Source organism: Peromyscus maniculatus, chromosome 21 (assembly GCF_049852395.1).
Source record: "Peromyscus maniculatus bairdii isolate BWxNUB_F1_BW_parent chromosome 21, HU_Pman_BW_mat_3.1, whole genome shotgun sequence".
In the NCBI taxonomy this organism is placed as follows: Eukaryota; Metazoa; Chordata; class Mammalia; order Rodentia; family Cricetidae; genus Peromyscus; species Peromyscus maniculatus.
In genome coordinates, this window is record NC_134872.1 from 70,015,056 (window position 1) to 70,035,623 (window position 20,568).

Genomic DNA, 20,568 nt, shown 5'->3' on the forward strand with positions numbered 1-20,568 from the left:
GTCTCTATCATGAAATACTAAGCTTGGGACAACCAGCTGGATTAGTAACAAACATACCAGTACCACGAAGGTCTATGTCATGGATACTGTTAATAACTGCATATGGTTAGGAACTGTTACTCAGTTTCAGTCATAAAATCCACAACAGAACAAGCTCTGGGATCTCCCAAGGTTGACGTAGGAGCAGCCACAGAGCCAGGGAAATTAGATCAATAGCTTATCACTAAATCCACAGTACCCAATGAGCATGAAATCTCATGGATTCAGTGTAAATGATGTATAAACCAAGTCCTGCCTCGTGGTCTTTTCTTTTGCTTCTTTTTTCCTGGTCTCTCCAAAACTGCATTCAAGATCATTCCCTAAAAGCTACCTAGCAGAGTGTGGCAGTGCACATCTGTAGTGCCCGCATGCAGGAGGTGAACCAGAGTTTCACAACGGGTGCTAGGCCAACCTAGACTACAGACTGAGATTCTGTCTCAAAATACAAAAGACATGCAAAAATAATCCCAGCACAGAAGAAGAAGGGGTTCCCAAGGCCCAGCCTCTAGCTGCAGTGTCACTGGTACTTGATGACTGCTGGGGGAAGAAGAGTCACTTTTCTTTGGGTGTGGCCACAGGTAGGTCCTATGACCCAGTGGATGACTCCATACTCATGTCATATGAGTAGCATTAATTGGACTCAACATGTTAAAAATTAATTGATTAATTAAAAAGAAGCACATAAAGTTGGGAAGAAGATGTGATGGAGGGCCCTGGGGAGAGTTGGAGGGGTAAGAGAGGTACAGATATGATCAAGATGTAGTGTATACATGTGAAAGAATAAACATAAATTGCTAAGTATGTCACAAGACCCTTCAGCCCTAACTGCACAGAGTATTGCACATTATTACTGTTGACTTCACTTACTGATTTTCTTTCTGTCTTCCTTCCTTCCTTCCTTCCTTTTTTTTTTTTTAATTTTGAGACAGGGTCTCATATAGACCAGGGTAGCCTTTAATTCTCTACATAACCAATGCTATCCCTGAACTTGATTCTCCTGCCCATGCCTCAAAAATGCTGGGATGTCATGCATACACAGCCACACTCAGATTGCGAGGTACTTTATTAAGGAAAGGAGAAGGAAATCCTGAAGCCCAAGCAACTTGGATATTGCTTCTGAATTTCCTGAGCTAATGTAGTTGATTTCCATTGACTGCTAAACCCAATGCATTCTTTTCATTCAGTAGAATGTATTTTCTATGTTGTACATGGAGTACAATCCATGTTGGATAAGACAAGGAAGAATGAAGCCTCCACAATGAAAGGTTCCAGGGCTGAGAAAGTACAGTATTGTGTTCCTTTTTTTTTTTTTTTTTTTTTTTTAACATGCATGTCCTTTTAGAATTGTGATTAAGGCAAGAGCTTGAGAATTTACCAGATTCGAGTTTCAGAATCAGTCATGCCTATTATTAGCTGAGTAGTCTTGGACATAAAGATTGGAATTACCTCAGAGCCCTATGAGATTAAATTAGAAACACACACAAAAATACCTAACAGTTTTCAGTACATGATAAACCTCAACAAATGAAATAGCTTGGTATTTACCTTTCATGGAATAAGCTATATAGCCTGTGGCAGTGGAGATCACTTAAAGGATAATGTTCACTGCAGAGGACAGTGATGAGAATTGTTTTCTATAAACACAAAAGCACCCTTTAGAAGGAAAAGATTATTAAGTCTTTGGATAGCATTCAGGGAGAAATATAGTCAGCACTGTGTTGGGATGAATTCATAAGAAGAAGATATGGTCTTCATCCTCAATGGGACAAGCCACAGAGTTTCAAAAGAACACTTGTCAACAGTAGAAGCAAGGTTAAGAGTTGATTGAGTGAGTGGAGTGAGTTCATGAAGGAATGAATGGTGTTAAGCCAGGAAGAGTGATGCACACCTATAATTCTAACTATATAGGTATCTTAGGCATGAGGATTACAAGTTCAAGGCCAGCCCTAGCCACATGGTAAGACCTCCCAACTGAGAATAAAGGAAAGAAGGAGAGAAGGACAGAATAGGGAAGGCAAGATAAGGAAGGGAAGGACGGAAGGAAGGAGAAAGGGGGAAGGAAAAGGCTGAAGATATAGGTCAATGACATGCACATACACACAGAATTATGGATTTCTTCATAGAGGAGGGAAAAACTGAAGAAAATTTGGAATTGGATCTTAGAGGGGAAGGAGATAAGGCAGCATAACTTGGATTTTATAGCTCTGATAAAGCAGGAAATAGTTTTCAAGAAAAGGTTCAGCATATGATCAGAAAGACTAGCTAATCTTCAAGAAGAAGAAAATCTAGCATATGAACCCAAAATCAGCAGCTTGTTTTGTCTTTAATCAGCCAGTCATAATGCTGCACACCTGTAATCACAGCACCATAGAGACCGAAGCAGGACGAGCATGAGTTCCAAGCCAGGTGTGGCTACTTGATGAGCTCGAGGCTAGCCTGGGTTACATACCAAGACTCTGCAAAACCCTCTGCAAAACTCGGGGGTTTTTATTGGTTGTTGTTGCTGCTGCTGCTGTTTTCACTGTGTGTCATAGTGTCTGGACACACAGAGCAAGTCAACTAACAAACCACAGTGCCATCCTTCATCTCCTGGGACTTGGGCTCTCGGTCCCCAGATGAACAGTTTAAGCCATAGCGGATCTTGCACTAAGGACAGAAGACTGGGATTTTAAGCACTTGTCTTTCCTACAGCAGAAGGCCAAGAAATAGGAATGTTAGGAGTCAGTCCCTTAACAAAAGAGCCCCACCTCTATAGCAGTAACTCTCCATTCAAAGCCTTGCACCCGGTCTAGATTCTCAGACTCAGTGCACTAGCCCTAGTCTCTGTCCAAGTTTTGGTTCCAAGCCTTTGCTTTATATTATTGTTATTATTATTATCATTATTATTATTATTATTAGAGACAGGGTTTCCTGTGTAGTCCTGGCTGTCCTGGAACTCGATCTGTAGACCAGGATGGCCTCGAACTCACTGAGATCCACCTGCCTCTGCTGGAATTAAAGGTGTGCACCACCACTGCCAACTCGGCTCAAAGCCGAACTAGTCACAGGTTAATTTTTATTTACTTATTTTTGTAAATTTTCCTTAGATGTTGCTATTTTTAATTTTCTTATTTATTTTTCTTTTATGTGTACAGATGTTCAGACATGCATGAAATTCCCTAGAGGTCAGAGGAGGGTGTTGGATCCTCTGGAAATGACTGCAATTATGTTGTAAGCCACCATGTGGGTGCTGGGAATTGAACCCAGGTCCCCTGGAAGAACAGCCAGTGCTCTTAACCTCAGAGCCATCTCCAGCCCCAATATTGCTATTTTGGGAGTAGTGATTTTTTTCTTGAGATAGTCTAATCCTGTTTGACACACCTGTTCTGTCCTGATTGCTCAGTTAGTGTTAGTCTAGTTCTCAATATAGGTCAAAACAACTGATCTAGTCAGAAAAAGACTTTTTTCCTCAACAGACCTAATTTTCATGATAAAGAAAAATTTTCTATAAAATATGTGGGAGAAATATGGTTTTTTTTTTCTAGAAGCAGAAAAGGAAAGGAAGAAGTTGCTTAGACTGTTACTTATTATAAAATGTTCATATTTACCCAGGCACGTCAATGCATGCTATAAATGTTTCTGGGGGCCATGCACTTGAAATCTGTGCAGTTAGCCTATAGCCTTTCAAATTCATATGTTTTCGTAATTGTTCTTTATTCTGAGCTAATCACGTCTATTTTCATAGCACAATAACATGGCTTCAAATGTGAGGGGAAGAAGTGACCATTTTACAGTGAGTCTACAGGGGAAAATGTACTGGGCAAGTTGAAGTATATACGAGTCAATGAGCTCTGATACTTTCAAATAGTACCAACGGATATTGAATGAAAGTCACTAACTCGGTATAAGGTGTCTTCAAAATACGACATTTCATCTAATGATTATTTAATGAGAGTTAAAGGGGTATAAAGCTGAACCTCAGAGCTGCAGCTAAGGACAATTAGGTAAGTTAATAGTGTGATTCATCACTCTATGAATAGCAAAATGAATTTGAAGGATGCTTTGTAACTCAGAGAGCTTGGCTCAGTATCAAATTGCTCCTACCATCTGTTTCCAGTGTTCACTTGCTATGTGCCTAGTTATTTCTCTTTCCTGACCAATACACAGTTCTAAACCTAAGTCACATAAAATTAAAAACAAAACAAAACAAAACTACTTGGATTTGGGGGCATATGCTAAATGCACAATATATATTTGTATAAAAATGTGTTTTAAAGAAAATCTACTTGGATAATATGGTTCTACCACTATATGCATGTGTGGGAGATAAAAGAAAAAAATTCCATGACTAAAACAAACTAAAGGAATTCATAGCTACTAAGTCAGTATTACAGAAAATATTGGAAGGAATTCTCCAGATGGAAAAGCAAAATAAGCACACCCACAATGCCACAGGAAATAATAGACAATGCTAGAACAGTAGGTATGTAAATGGGGAACAAGAAAATACCAAGCACTACAAAAACCCACGGGATAACAGAAATTAACACACACCTTCCAGTACTAACAGAGAATTGATCCCAGTTCTGAGATCAAAGGCTCAAACCAGTAAATAGGATCCATCTATTTTTTGCCTCCAAGAAATTCGTGTCTCCATCAAATGTGCCTCACCCACATCAGGATAAAAGGTTGTAAAAAGTACCCAAGCAGATGGAAGTAGGAAGGAGCAGGTGGCATCATCCTAATAGCTGAGAAAACAGACTTCAAAACAGAACTTGTCGGAATACATAGAAAAGAGGCCTTCAGGCTGGAGAAATGGATCGGCAGTTAGGAACACACTCTGCCCTTCCGGAGGGCATGAGTTTAGTTCTCAGCACCCATGTAGGAAAGCTCATAACCACATGCTACCGTAGCTCTAGGGGGTCCCATCCCTCTTCTGGACTGTGAGGGGACCTGCACCCATGTAGGTGTACACACACACACACACACACACACACACACACACACACACACACACACACTATACAACATTTAAAATAAAATAAAAAACTTTTAAAGAAGGGCACTTCATACTAATTAGGGGAGTAACTCATCAGGACAATATTACCATTTTAAACATATACATGCCAAACCCAGTTACATTCAATTTTATAAAGCAAATACACTTAAGTGTAAAGTCATAAGTTAATCCCAACCCAATAACAGTAAGTGAATTCAGTATTCTGCTCTCATCACCAGATAAGCCATCCTTACGAATTAAACAGAGAAACCCTTGAGTAAAATGACACCATAGATCAAATGGACCGGACAAGATACACAGACTATTCCATCCCAACACTGCAAAATACACGTTCTTCTCAGAAACCCATGGAACTTTCTCTAAAGGAGATGGCATAATAGGACACAAAACAAGTCTTAAAAACATAGAAAAATTAAAATAATTTATTCTATTCTGCCTGACAAAAACATAAATAACAAGAGGAGAAACTATGGAACACACACAAACACATGGAAGTTAAAGAACACACAACTGAATGGTGAATGAGTCATTGAAGAAATCAAAATTAAAAAATACTTAATCCTGGGAATGAATGGAAATGAGAACACAATATACCAAACCCTTGGGTAAATGAAAGTTGTCATTAGAGGAAAGTTTATAACATCCAGTGCCTACATTTACAAACCAGAGAGTGGCTAGTGAGCTGGCTCAGTGGGAAAGGGTGCTTGTCACCAAGCCTGGCAATCTGACTTTCATCTCTGAGACCCTCATGGTGGAAGGAGAGAACTGACTCCCATAAATCATCCTCTGACTTACACACACACACACACAGAGAGAGAGAGAGAGAGAGAGAGAGAGAGAGAGAGAGAGAGAGAGAGAGAGAGAGAGAGAGAGAGAGAGAGAGGTGGGGAGGGGAACTATCTGGGAAGACGAAAAGCATCAGCAGGATAGAGGAAGGAGAGAAAAGTGAACAGAAGAGGGGGTATAGATCAAAATACACTATATATACATTTGACCATCCCATAATGAAACCTAGTCCTATTTGTGATTAGTGTATGTTAATAAAACAACAACAAATGCAGGCAAGAATGTCGATAAAAGGAATCCTTATATACGACTGGTGGGAATGTAAACAACTCCAGTCACTATGGAAGCCAGTATGAGGGTTTTTCAAAAGGCTGAAAAGGGATCTTCCATATGACCCAGCTATACCACTGTGGTAGTTTGAATGTAACTGGCCCCCCCATAAGTTCATAGGGAGTGGCACTATTAGGAGGTGTGGCTTTGTTGGAGTAGGTGTGGCCTGGTGGGAGTAAGTGTCACTATGGAGGTGGGCTTTGAGGTCTCATATATGCCCAAGCCACACCCAGTGTCTCAGACCACTTCCTGTTGCCTGGGGGAGCAAGATATAGCTCCTTCTCTATTCTCAGCTCTTTCTCCAGCACCATGTCTACCTGCATGTTGCTATGTCCCGCCATGATGATAATGGACTAAACCACTGAAATTGTAGGCCACCCATGACCACCTAGCCGTGGTCATGGTGTCTCTTCACAGCAATAGAAACCCTAACTAAAACAACCATTGTGATGAGTATTTACTTAAAGAACTTCAAATTAGCATACCCCAGAGATGTCTGCACATCAGTATTTATTGTAACACTATTCACAAGAGCTCAGACATGGGACAAACCCAGATACCCAACAACTGAGAAATGGATGAGGAAAATGTGATGTGTTCCTAGTGGAATGTCTTTCAGCCTTAAAGACATAAATCGGTGTCATTTTCAGGAAAACAGATGCAGCTGGAGCTAATCATGTTTAAGCAAATTAAGCAGCCTCAGGAAGACGTGTGTGTTCTCAGTTTTTATCTATACATCTAAAAAGGTGTATTATATGTGGCACAAAAATAGAAGTGGAACTGTCTAGGATGACATGGGAAAAGGAAGGAGGAAAAAAAAGGGTGGGGTGTGGTGAGGCATGTGCACCACATATAGTACATACTGGAATGAAAACTTAAATATAAAGTAAATGAATACATTTATTCTCCGGCACTCAGCAAGTCATCCAGAGTGACAGAGTTTATTTGTTTGCTTGTTTGTATGTTTAGTGTGTGCGCAAACACACACGTGTGTGGAAGTAAAGAGTATAGCTTTGAAGCATTGGGTCTCTCCTTCCATCCAAACTCAGGTCATCAGTCTTATGTGGCAAGTGTTTTTATCTGCTGAGGTATTTTGCTGGGGCACAGATTTTATTTTTTTTAAAGTGCAAATGCTATGATTCCCCTTCCAGGAGAAGTCCTTTGAGTCATGCATGCATTAGTGTCCAAAGGCATTTCGGTTATGTCAAAAGAAAAAGTTTCTTTCAACCACTACTTGAAAACTATTTGTTAATATGATATCCTGGAACTAAGGTGGTGGCAGAGGCAGCGGTGGTGGTGGGTGGTGGTGGTGGTGGTGGTGGGTGGTGGTGGTGGTGGTGGTGGGTGGTGGTGGTGGTGGTGGTGGGTGGTGGTGGTGGTGGTGGTGGGTGGTGGTGGTGGTGGTGGGTGATGGTGGTGGTGGTGGTGGTGGTGGGTGATGGTGGTGGGTGGTGGTGGTGGTGGTGGTGGTGGTGGTGGGTGGTGGTGGTGGTGGTGGGTGATGGTGGTGGTGGTGGTGGTGGTGGGTGATGGTGGTGGGTGGTGGTGGTGGTGGTGGTGGTGGTGGGTGGTGGTGGTGGTGGTGGTGGGTGATGGTGATGGTGGTGGTGGGTGGTGGTGGTGGTGGTGGTGGTGGTGGTGGTGGTGGTGGTAGTGGTGGGTGGTGGTGGTGGTGGTGGTGGTGCTGCTGCTGCTGCTGCTGCTTTTCCTACTGTTTAGAGACAGGCCACCAGCTCAGGCTGCTCTTGAACACAATATGTAGCCTGAGGATTACCTTGAACTTCTGATCTTGCTGCCTGAGTGTGGGCCCTGGCCTTCCCATATCCAGTAAACTGTTGTCTGCTTGCTGACCTTGACCAGATGTCCTCCCTATGCAGATTCCCTGCTGGTTTCCTTCTTCCTGAACGCTCACCAGAGGTTCTTTGTGTGTGTATCCTGCATTTGGTGTAAACAGCTTAGATGCAAGAATGTAGAACATTGGGTAGCGAACTTCTGCCCTCCGGGAATCCTCCATTGTGCTTTAAGCCTGTATTTAAGGTTTCCTCCCTCCTTCAATAAATGGCATTCAGCATTCAGCATTCTGCTGTGGCGAATGACTCGCTGTCTCTTCTCTCTTATTTTTTAATCCACAGCCCCTCGATCAGACATGGTGAATGGGTGGCGGTAGCGCGGGCGTTACCGCAACACCTGAGGGCTGGGATTACAGGTGTGTACCCTCACGTCTGAGTTAAGCAGTGCTCAAGGTTGCACTCAGGGCTCTGTGCATTCTAAGCAAGTACCCCATCAACTGAGCTGTGTCCCCAGTCCTCTGAGACAGTATTTTGATAGCATGGTCTCACACAGACCAAGCCTTACAAAGAACATTGGCATCTCATCTACCACAGCTCTAAGAGAGAATTAATGCTATTTCATCAGTTTTTGCTATTTCTTACTGAGGACTTTGACATTTATCTAGTGCTCAAAACATACCAAAAATAATTTTGTTCTGAATAAGCATCAATTATAACTCTGTAATTTATTTCATAATACTTTTTTGTCTTCCTTCAATGCTTACTCATTGATATATAATTCTTAAGCACTTTTCAAATTCCAAACAATACCCTTGGTATGAAACAGAGCTTTGAAATTTGACAAGCCCTACAATCTATCCAGGCTACAGAGGTGATGCATAGTTTTATATGATTCAGTCAATGTCTCCTTGGATGAAGTAACAATGAAGGAGGGCTAGCCTGACTGAACAAGGCTAGTTGCCCTGGCTCTTTTCAATTTAATACAGCCAAGAGTCATCTGAGGAAATCTCAACTGAGGGATCGCCCAGATCAGATTGGCCTGTGGCCATCTGTGAGGACTTGTTCTGATTGGTGATTGATGTGAAGGGGACCATCCCACTGCAAACAGCACCATCCCTAGGCAGATGGGATGTGTCAGAAAGCTAGCCGAGGATGAGTCTGGAGTGAGACAGAAAGCAGCGTACCTCCATGGGTTCAGCTTCAGTTCCTGCTTGAATTTCTGCCCTGAGTTTCCGCAGTGATGGACTGTGACCTGGAAGTGTGAACCAAAGAAACCCTTTTCTCCCCGAGTTGCTTTTGGTCAGAGTCTTTTTAATCAGCAACAGAGATGAAAGTAGAACGATAGCTGTCCATCCAAATAGGAGAAATAGTCTTTGAGTTTTAAAAAGTCCACCCCAGGCCCAGTCTCTCTTATGCTGCCTGCTTGCCTGTCTGTGAATCAGGAGGGAAGCTCTCAGCTCCACGCTTGCCTGTCTGCTGCCATGGCTTCTGCCATGATGATCATGGACTAGTCCTCTGAAACTATAAGCAAGCCCCCAATTAAATTCTTTTATAAGAGTGGTCTTTGTCATGGTGTCTCTTCACAACAACAGAACAGTAACTAAGACACAGCCTTATCTTCGGTTTCAGCCACTCCATCCTGCACCTCCCTGCCAGCTGTATGAACTTCTGCCCCGAATGCATGTGGTCTTGGGGAAGTTCTAGAGCAGTGGTTCTCAACCTGTGGGTCACAACCTTCAGAAAACACATAATTCTGATGGTCTTAGGAACTGAGACACCACTCAGTAGCAAAATTACAGTTATGAAGTAGTAACAAAAATAAATTTATGGTTGGGGGTTCCTAAGATGATTGGAAATAAGCATTTTCTGATGGCAGGACTCACAGGTTGAGAACCTCTGTTCTAGAGTATACAATATCTGGAATGTTAACTAAAATGGGGATCCACCTTGACAGAGCTGGAGATGTCATCATCCATGGTGGGATGAGATTTTTCAGTGACTCAGCTGTTTGAAGATCACAAATGCTCCTGTTAAGTAAGAACAATAAATCTCTTGGTTCACTAACCTACACTTGGGTGGAATAATTATGTTTCTCTTCTTTGGTGCCTTGTTGGGTGAGTAGACATTTTTTTTGTCACATTTTCCCAGGAAAAGTTTATACAACAATTAGCACTCAAGCAGGACCATAATAAGCCATTGGTGAATCTGGAAGGAGCAGATGCATTGCCCTGCTAGGGGTGATGGCAGATAACTGAAGCTAAGCTTTTTGAGGTGGATCATCTGCAAGGGCAATCACAGTGTGGCCACCCATCCTTTTCTGTATGGTACATAATGGCAGGCTTTCCTGCATCTTCGTTGTGAATGGCCTTTCTCGTGATGCGTCTGATTTAACCAAATGCAAGCTCAGTTACATGTAGGCATAAAAATGGCATAGGGAACAAGAGGACCATAAGGGCTAGTTTGTGTTCAGACAACTGTGTTGTCAAAGTGACTATATCGGGAATGGAGGGGCACACCTGTGAGGGATTTTTGCTTAATTTGAAGTAGAAAGATCCACTTCTAATCTGGGTCATTGAGTGAGAAGACACACCGTTTTTGTTTTGTTTTGTTTTTGTTTTTTGAGACATGGTTTCTTCGTGTAGTTTTGGTGCCTGTCCTGGAACTCGCTCTGTAGAACAGCCTGGTCTTGAACTCACAGAGACCCACCTGCCTCTGCCTCCTGAATGCTGGCAATAAAGGCATGTGCCACTGCCACCCAACCCAAGAAGACACACCTTTAATGAAGATCTTTTGAGATGGGAAGACCCACCTTTAACCTGGGCCATGCCCACACTTTCTACTGGAAGCCTATATAAGGCATGAAGGAAGGAAGCTTTTTCTCTTTGCCCGCTTATTCTCACCTTGCTAGCAAATCTATTCCTTCACTGGTATTCCCACATATCCTGAAAACCAGCTGAGACATCCAGCCTCATGGACTGAACAACTACTGAATTTCTGGACCTTCTATTCATAGGCAGTCATTGTTGGATTAGCTGCACCACAGCCTGCAAGTCATTCTAATAAATTTCCTTTAGATGATAGATAGATAGAGATTCATTCTACAAATTCTGTTACTCTAGAGAACCCTGATTAATAAAAGAAGATTGCTCTTTTGTGGATATCCAGAATGACTTAGTGAAGTTGACAGCTACTAGATATTTAGGAAAGATGAGTAAGCAATTAACGTGACTGTTATATAACTCATTATACAACTGGTTCTAACAAGATGCCTCTTCTGTGTGATTCTGCATAAATATCCTTGAACCCAGGAGCGTGCACCTTCTCCTGGAGTGCCCACACTCTGCACATCTTCTTTAATTTCCCAGACCCTCGTGGCTCTCTATCCCTGGCCCCAGAGCCATCATATGACAAGTAGTTTTCCCCACCAAAGTTCACTCAAAGGGCACAGGCTGTGTTGCTGAACATACATCCAAAACCAGTCCAAGAGGGATTAGCTTCCTGCCTTGAGTTCCTGGATGTGTTTCAAAGCATGCTTGAATGGAAACTAACCACAAAAGGGGGAGTTACTAAGGGACTGATAGGGAGGAGTAAGTTATTCCATTGTTTGAAATGGGGTGTGTGTGTGACTCGGTGTAGGTGGATGACCCATGTTGCTAAGTGCATTGTTAGGAAAGTGGTACGTATGTAGCTCAAGCCAGGCAGAGTCCCAGGTTGCTAAGCTTTCTGTAGAAATGGGCAGTTTTCTCCCCTGAGTATGTTGTGTACGGTTCTCCTCCTCGGGGGACGGAGAGTGTTTACCCAGCAAAGCGCCCTTTCAGGACCAGGTGTAGAAGATGGAAATGCAGCAGCTGGCTCACAGGACCGTGAGCTTCAGGAAAGCCCTGCAGGAAGGCAGGTGAGAACAGGAGTCTGCTCCGCATTGGCCCGGCACAGATCCCAGGAGCTAAGTCAGCCCTCCCAGCTCCTTGGGAGTGAAGAGATGTTCAAGACGCCAGTGACTGCACCCCAAGATGAGAAAGCCAGACTGCTCATGGAGCCCGTACATTGTGGAGGGTTGAGGCAGTGCCCCCCATCCATACCACTGTGTCCCAAGCTGATCTTTTCCAGGAAGAGCCGACACACACAATGGAAACTTTCCATGCTATATAGGACCTCACTAACATTTTCCTTTGGTTTCCCCTTAGCTGCTGACTCCTATGACCAGTAGGTATGTGATTAGAAGGACATTGTGAACCCCCAGAGCTATTGCAACCCCCAGCCCTTTGGAGAAAAGCTTTCACTATGTGAGTGATGTAGTCACTTCTGAGTGGCTGGTGTTTGGGAAAGCACCGGGAAGAACTATAAAAACAGCAGATAAAGAGTTTAAACATAAGAGGCACCCTGAGTGGATGGGAAACAGCATTCAGAAATCTCAAGGGTAGCTAATGGAAACCCAGTGCCAAAAGACAGGCTACCTCCTTAGGACTTGGGGGCCTCCAAATAACACAGATATTGCTAATGCTTGTGGTTTCCCGGCAGAACTAGATGAGATCCTATTGCTGAAGCCACTGAGTGCCCTGGTCATGGGGACATTTTGCTGTGTTTGGACACAAGCTTGGCTTCCTCCTCGGTTCATCAGTTCTGCCCTCAACACGTATTGATTTTTTTTTTCATAAAATACATTTTATGTTTATGTTTTTCCATCTCCCAGAATTTCTTCCAGGCCCTCCCTACCTCCCCATCCTCAAAATTTATGTTCTTTCTCCCTCTCTCTTTTAAAGAAACAAAAACAAAAACACACCAAAAAAATGCCCTCACAAAACCACAAAAATGTATATCCAAATAAACAAGCAAAAGACCAATGAGACAAAAAAAATGCCCAAACAAAGCAAAATGAGACAAAATGTTCACAAAAATACCATTGAGTTTACTTTTGTACTGGCCAACTACTTCTGAAGTGTGGTTAAAATACCCAGTGAGACTCCATTGGAGAAACAGATTTTTCCTTTCCCTGAGGCCCTGATACATGAGGAAGGGGCATAGATCCTGCTCAAAACCAGGACTAGAGTTGACAGAGCCAGCAATGGCCTAGGGCCAGGGCCTTTCGGGAACTGCAGCTTTGGATCCTGAGAACCCAGCTCTTCCCACCATACAGAGAAGTCACGACAAGTAGGAGTACAAGGCCAGCCTTGCAATCAGGGAACAGAACAGTAAGTGGCTCCCAGCTACAAAACCTCCAAGCCTGCCCCAGTGACTCCAGCAAGGCCCAAACCTCCCAAAGGTTCTTCAACCTTACTAGACAGGGTTGCCAGCTTGGGACCAAGTTTTCAAACATATGTATCTATGGGAAACATCCCACTGGAGCCCCGAAGGGCTCATGGCCATTGCATGATGAAAAATGAACTTAGACTAATTTCAAAAGTACCCACAGTCTTTGTCGGTGACAACACTATTTAAAAGCACAAAGTGAAAAGCTCTCTTGAGACTCAAGACAGACTTTTAGCTATACAACCCCCTGTAAACCTTTTTTTTTTCTTTAAAAATTACATCACTCCAACACACAATGGCACAGGATATATACATTCTCACCCTAAAGGGAAGAATATGGGCATTATGAGTTAATATTGGACCAAAGTAAGACCAAAACCCAGCAGGACAAACACTAAATCCCTAGAGATCCATGTCTGGTATCTGGGACTTTCAAAGAGCTCCACTTAAAGCTTCCATAGCTTTTCCAGACAGAGCTGCCAGCTTGGAACTGAGTTAAAACACATAAGTGCCAGTAACCATATCGATGGCCATAGCCATGTCAGAGCAGCACATGGCGATTGAAATTCAAGGTGTCAGTCCACTAGGAGGAAAACTCTCTGATGGCTAAATCTCGATAAAGCAAGGCCACAGGACTACAGACCCTGGAATGTCTTTTGCTTCTGCTGAGCCTTCACTTCCTGCTGCTGCTAGAATCTTCCCCGGTATCTGGCAACGGTATGAATGGATGCAGGGAGACCCTCCCTACTTGTGTTATAGTGTGTTTATATCCTGAGAACATCTTAATCTACTGGGCCTTTATATCTGTGGATTGTCAGGAAGATGCTTCCTCCTTCAGCTGTATTGTCTAATTGATACAGAGTTTTGATGTATAAGAATAAATACTAGGGTATGTTTCATAGCTAAGGCCTATGAGTTCCACTTAGACTCTGCTTTAGATCACAGCTCAGATTTATGATTTAGGAAAACATCTGAGTCCAGGAGCCAGGCTGGCTCAAATTCCTTTAATCTTAATGCTGAGAAATGCAGTCACAGGTTTCATGTGAATCATTAGCTGACACAAAGCTTCAAAATAGCTCTAGATTAGAGCAGATGCCTTGCTAGTGGTTTTTAAGATAAACATTCCCAGGAAAGCGGTCCATAGTTCACAAAGACACATAGCTAGGATCATAAGTACAAAACAGCCTGATTATTGCTAGCCTGGCGAATGATTAATTCCTTGCACCCATTCCTGACCTCACTTTGTGAAAATAAATTCTGACTAGTCAGGGCTACAGAAAATAATTTGACTCTGCAGCCCCAGTAAAGGACTACAGGTTTCTTTTGATAGTCAGGAGTCACACACAGGGTAGAAAGTACATTTTAAGATTTCAGTGATATGGTGTCATGGTTTTCTCAGAAAGTGCCAACTGAGCTGATACTAAAAGATATGCGTGCACTTTCTCGTGGTACCTCTTAGGCAGTGGGCTGTGTCAAGACGAAACTGAGTATCTCCTTCCCCGCCACCGGCTGTCAGGAACTCATCGAAGTGGACGACGATGCAAGCTTCAGTATGTTCTATGAGAAGCACACGGCCACAGAAGTAGCTGCTGATGCTCTGGGTGGAGAGTGGAAGGATTGTGTGCGTCTACTCAGTGGCGGGAATGACAAACAAGGTTTTCCCATGAAGCAAGGCGTGTTGACCCATGGCAGAGTGTGTTTTTGAGTAAGGGGCATTCTTGTCGGAGAACAGGAGAGAGGGAGCACAAGTCTGTTCGAAGATGGATGCCAACCTGGATGTTCTCAACCTGCCCATTGTAAAAAAAGGAGAGAAAGATATTCCTGGACTGACACATACTACTGTGACTCGTCGGTTGGGACCTAAAGGAGCTAGCAGAATCCGAAGGCTTTTTAATCTTTCTAAAGAAGATGATGTCTGCCAATACGTGGTCAGAAAGCCGTTAAACAAAGAAGCCCAGAAGCCCAGGACCAAAGACCCAAGATTCAGCGTCTTCTTACTCCACGTGTCCTGCAACACAAAATGCTGGCAGATTGTTCTGAAGAAACAAGGAACAAAGAAAAACAAGGGAGAGGCTGCAGAATATGCTAAACTTTTGGCCAAGAGAATGAAGGAAGCCCAAGAAAAGGACCAGGAATAGATCACCAAGAAATGTAGATTATCCTCACTGAGAGCTTCTACTTCCAAATCTGAGTCCAGTCAAAAATAAGTCTTTAAGGGTAACAAATAAATGATCATACCTTAAATATATATACACGCTCTCTCAGAAATGTTGACCTGAGCCCAAACTAGAGAATTTATGACATTCCAGGCATCTCCATGTCCCAAGACACTCCTGGCCTCTGAGATAGGAGAGGGCATGCGGATTTACGACTTCTGACTCCAGGGTGTTAGTTCAAAATGTTTACATAGTCGTGGGTTCTGTAATCATCCACTTAAAAATGGAATGTAAACTTTGTATGACTCCTGTATTGCCTGGAAGAGTTTGTTGGGGTATACACGCTGTAAAAAGGCACAAGAGAGGAGAATAAAGAAAGGAAACACGAAGAGAGTGTGTGGTGTCTTGATTCCCTAGAGTCTTAGTTTACAAGTCCCCATGCACTGCCTTGGAGGCTGGCCCCTCAAGGTGGCGATACATAGGCCTATGGGGACATGTTATTTTCACACCACAATACATGTCTTCTTTATCTCTGACCTTCTGCTTCACTCTTATGAGAATCCTTGTAATTATACAAGGTTTACACAGATACTCAGAATAACCCTCTCATTTCATGATCCTTACCCACATTTGAAAAGTCCCTTTTGCCATGGAAGGTAACTTAATCACAGCTGTTAAGGAACAGAGGTGGTGATCTTTGTGTGTAGGGCATTATTTCACTTACACAAAGACACTAAAGAGACAATACATTTGCAATAAGAACAACTGCCTTTTAATTTGGTGAATTCAGTCCTAAATCTCAGTACTCTCCTCACTTTGTTTTGTACAAGCCGTTGATTTTTTAGAGATGAACCTCCATCATCACCCCTGACACACAAATTAACGTAAGTACACAAGACACAGATGACTACTTATTATTATATAATAAGACCAATTGGCCCTGAGTTCACTGCTATTAATTTTCAACGTTTACAATCTAGAACTTAAAATCATGTACCTTGGAGAGCACCAGCCCAAAGGATAGCTTGATAACATCCAACTAATGCTACATCTGCAGTGAGGAAGAGATACAGCTCGTGCTTGGCTCACTTTTTCCTTTTAATTCTGACTAGGAGGCTAGGTCTTCAAACTCAGTTGACTTGTTCTAGAAAATCTCTCACAAATATGCCCAAAGATTTGTCTCCAAAGTGATTTTATATCCTGTGTAACTGACAATCAATATAAACCATCACACATGCCCAGAGATTTGCTTCCATGGTGTTTCCAAATACCATCAGTTGACAACAAAGTTTAACCACCATACTTACTTTCTGAAGCAGTAGAAATAGTTATTGTATCTTGCATTAGGCAGCAGCCAGTTTAAATTGGTCCATTCCTGCTGAGGATTAGAATAATGAACATGAGTACTTCTCTTTAGTCTCACCATTTATGTTAAAGTTACTATATAATATGACTCAAGAACTTGTTACCTGTTATTATTTGGTCTAATGATATCCTTTAAAAGTAAAGACTCTGCCATGCAAGAGAAAGATAAACAAAAGTTTAAAAACTCCAAAACTAGAGTGATGTGTGCTGTGGAATATTTAACTATGTAAAGGTGTGTTACATTTGTTTAACTAGGCAAAGATGTGTTGCATTTGTTTATGCTGCATTTGTTCAATTATGTAAAGATGTGTGGCTGATTCACCTTGCCTTCCTAAGGCACCTGAATGGTCTATTAAAGAGATGAATAGCCAATAGCTAGGCAGAGGATGGCTAGGCAGGGCTGGCGGACAGAGAGACAAAGTAGGAGAGAGAATAGAAGGAGGAGGAGATGGAGGGAAAAGGAGAGGGAGATGGAAGATGCCCAGGGTCAGAAGCCAGGCAGCTGCCAGCCAGACATGAGAAGCAGTGAAAGGAGTAGAGAGAGAGAGAGAGAGAGAGAGGAGGTAAAAGGCACCGAGGCAAAGTGTAGATAAAGAGAAACAGATTAAGATAAGAGCTACAATAAGGCATTCATAATTAACAATAAGTCTCCATGTCACGATTTGGGAGCCGGTGGTGGCCCAAAAGAAGAAGCCTGTTACAGATGTGTACATACACCTGACAACTCAGGCAATGTGTCCTTAGTTCTTCAAGATTTGATACCCAAATTAAACCATTGACAGATTATGCCTTAAGTTTTTTTATAGGTTTTTTAATTTGCATATTAAAGTCTTTGCATTCCAATAATTAAAATCATTTGAATAAAAACGACACTCTGATTAAACTGCATTCTGCTGCTGGTCAGATATCTTCGACCATTTTAGATCTTACTCTCGATTTCACCACCTCTGGCCAGGTTCTTCTTCTACAGATGTGGAAGTCTTCCTGTCACACAGACCGGCAGGTGGTAGAGTCAGGCATGACTGTGGTTCCCGGTGATGTGAAAGGGGCGGTACAGCTACTTAAACTTGCTCTTTACATTTTTACAAGGTTAAATAGGGGACCAGATTAGCAGAAGAAGGCAGTCTTGCATATCAGAGCTCCCTCCTTGTCACAACTCGCCTGCTCATTTCTCCTGGTCCATTGTTTATTGTGAGGGCAGAAGATTTTTCTCTTGTGTTTCTGTCTTCTTCAGTTTCAACTGCTCCATGTTGTGTTTGTCACCCTGGCTGCAGAAAGCACCGTGAAGCTTGTGGATAAGAAGAGCTGGCCGGGCGGTGGTGGCTTTAATCCCAGTACTTGGGAGGCAGAGGCAGGTGGATCTCTGTGAGTTCAAGGCCAGCCTGGTCTCCGAAGCGAGTTCCAGGAAAGGTGCAAAGCAACACAGAGAAACCCTGTCTCGAAAAACCAAAAGAAGAAGAAGAAGAAGAAGAAGAAGAAGAAGAAGAAGAAGAAGAAGAAGAAGAAGAAGAAGAAGAAGAAGAAGAAGAAGAAGAAGAAGAAGAGCTGGATCAGCTCATAGCTGTGCCAAGTGTCACAATTCACTAGCATCACAGTTCTCAAGAAGTTCATGACAGGAAAAGTCCTCTTCTCTGACGTGTTACTCTGAGGATTTAACAGAATAATCTTTGTAAACTTTATTGTTCATGTGGTTTGGTATCCTCAAAAATGACATCTTTTCTTCCCGATTCCAGTCAAATCATAATCCTCTAACTTCCAAGCTAAGACCTTCCTGTGTCTCCCTTAAATCAGACAGTTTGAAGTGTGTGGTCCATGCATAGGGTACTATCTTAGTTGCTTTTCCAAGGCAACATACAAAAGAAACTGTTTAAGTGGGATTATCGGTTCAGAGGGTTAGGTGTCCATGATGGCGGAGCAAAGGCATGATGGCAGGAAGAGCTGAGAGTTCACATCTAGATCTGTAAGCAGGATGCAGAGAAAGAACCCTGGGAATTGCACTTCATCTTTTGAAAATTTAAAGCCCATCCCCAGTGTCACACCTACTCGAACAAGACCACACCTACTCCAACAAGGACAGACCTCCTAATTATTCTCAAACAGTTCCACCAACAGAGGACCAAGCATTAAAGCATGTGAGCCTAGGGGACCCATTCTCATTCAGATCATCACAGGTCTACATTCCTATTCAGCCTGAAGAAGTTTTAGAAAAAAAAGAATGCTGGCCCTCATCAATCCTTGAAATCAAGGGATCAAAATCTTAGAAGAAATCAAAGCAAGATAAAAAGAAGGAAAATTGACATGGGACAGGAAAGGGCTCCCTCACCCTGATTGGCTGAGAATAAATAAAATTTCACAAAAAAGATTACTTCTTTACAGTGAAAATATGTCTTAATATCTTTTTGTAAAATAAAATCTGAGGGTTTGTTTTCAAAGTTGCCTTGAGCCATCTTCGCTCCAGCTCCAAGTGAACAGAGAACATTGCCTGTTAATGCTTCCTAGTCTAGTTATGCTCCACCCCAAACCCTGCTAAGCTACCCACTGGGCTAAACTAAGGGCTTGGAGTAGAAAATGACTAATAGCCAAGCTTGCCTGCAATGGCGTGTGCCTGAGAGGCTTTCAAACGAACAGGATGTAAAGCAGAGAGAGGAAATCAATGCATGGATCTTATGGAGGAAGGGGGAAATGCAGGAGTGAATGGTGAGTCCTCCATGATCTGCAAGACTGTGCCTTCCAGAGTGCTCAGTAAGAGGACAGGGAGGAAGGGTGATCAGTGTTCAAAAGCCCTTCTTGGCGCTCAATCAGCGTACCTGCTGTTCTAGGCTGATGCCCAGCCTTGTAACTTTGGAAGATTAAACTCACTTTCGCTACCGTGAGTCCCCGGGCTCTTACTATGAAGTGGGACTCATTGTTCTCACAGTTGTGATCCTGATGTAGTGAGGATTTCTTGGACCCCTTTGCCCTGTTCTTCTCTCCTCACTCTGTAATGTAATCCAAAGCACCCCTGAACCCACCCTGGGATTTCATTTGCAAAAACCAAGAAAACCCAAACCAAAAAAACCCAAACACTTAGTCTAATCCTTTAAATGATTTAAAAAACATGACTTCAAGGCCATCAAAGTCATATATATGTACTATTATGACACTTAAACAAAAACTTCAAGACCTTTCTGAAAAGTCTTTCATTATTCTAGGGCACGTAATGCTATCATTTTCTTTCATTATTTACTCACTCGTTTACTATTTTATTTTGAGACATAATCCTGTTTGGACTGGAACTTGTTATGTAGACCAGGTTGGCCTCAAATCTGAAGCAATCCTCCTGCCTCTGCCTCCTGGGAGTTAGGATTACAGTAGTGTGTCACTGTGATCTGTAATACCGTCTTAGTCTCTTTTCCTGTTGCTGTGGATAGAAGGAACTTAAGGGAGATAAGATTTATTTTGGGCTCACAGTTAAAGGCTATATAATCCATGGTGGTAAAAATCAAAGGCAGGAGCTTGAATCAGCTGGTGCATTGAGTCAACCATCTCGGCTTCCTTTCTTTGGTTATATAGTGCAGATATCCAGCCAGGGACCAGTGCCACCACCGTGGGTAGGGTTTCCCAACTCATTAACGTCATCAAGACAATTCCTCACAGATGTGCCCAGAGGCCCATCTCCCATGCAATTTGAGGTTTTGTCAAGCTGACACTTAACACAAACTGTCACACTGTCCTTTCCTTAAGCTTCTCTCTCCTTTAATGCCCGTCTATACTTAAACCTTTTCTTAGTAAATTCCAATTTTACTTCATAAAAGAGGTAAAAACTGGGGGCTGGAGAGATGGCTCAGCAGTTAAGAGTATCATTGGCTGCTCTTCC

At 42.6% G+C, this 20,568-nt stretch overlaps 1 protein-coding gene and 1 pseudogene across 12 annotated transcripts in view; one reads left to right on the top strand and one right to left on the bottom strand.

The window, feature by feature from the left end:
* Prim2 (DNA primase subunit 2) overlaps nt 1-20,568 on the bottom strand; it is a 306,703-nt gene that overhangs the window by 284,041 nt on the left and 2,094 nt on the right. For 7 of the 12 annotated variants that reach the window (XM_076557982.1, XM_076557983.1, XM_076557986.1 and 4 more), the window contains exon 2: nt 16,655-16,725. The gene's annotated coding sequence lies outside the window, so the exon portion shown is untranslated. The remainder of the gene's footprint in view (nt 1-16,654; nt 16,726-20,568) is intronic. The other 5 variants (XM_076557989.1, XM_076557988.1, XM_076557977.1 and 2 more) reach the window with 1 other exon arrangement.
* LOC143269885 (small ribosomal subunit protein eS6 pseudogene) lies at nt 11,699-15,504 on the top strand (annotated as a pseudogene).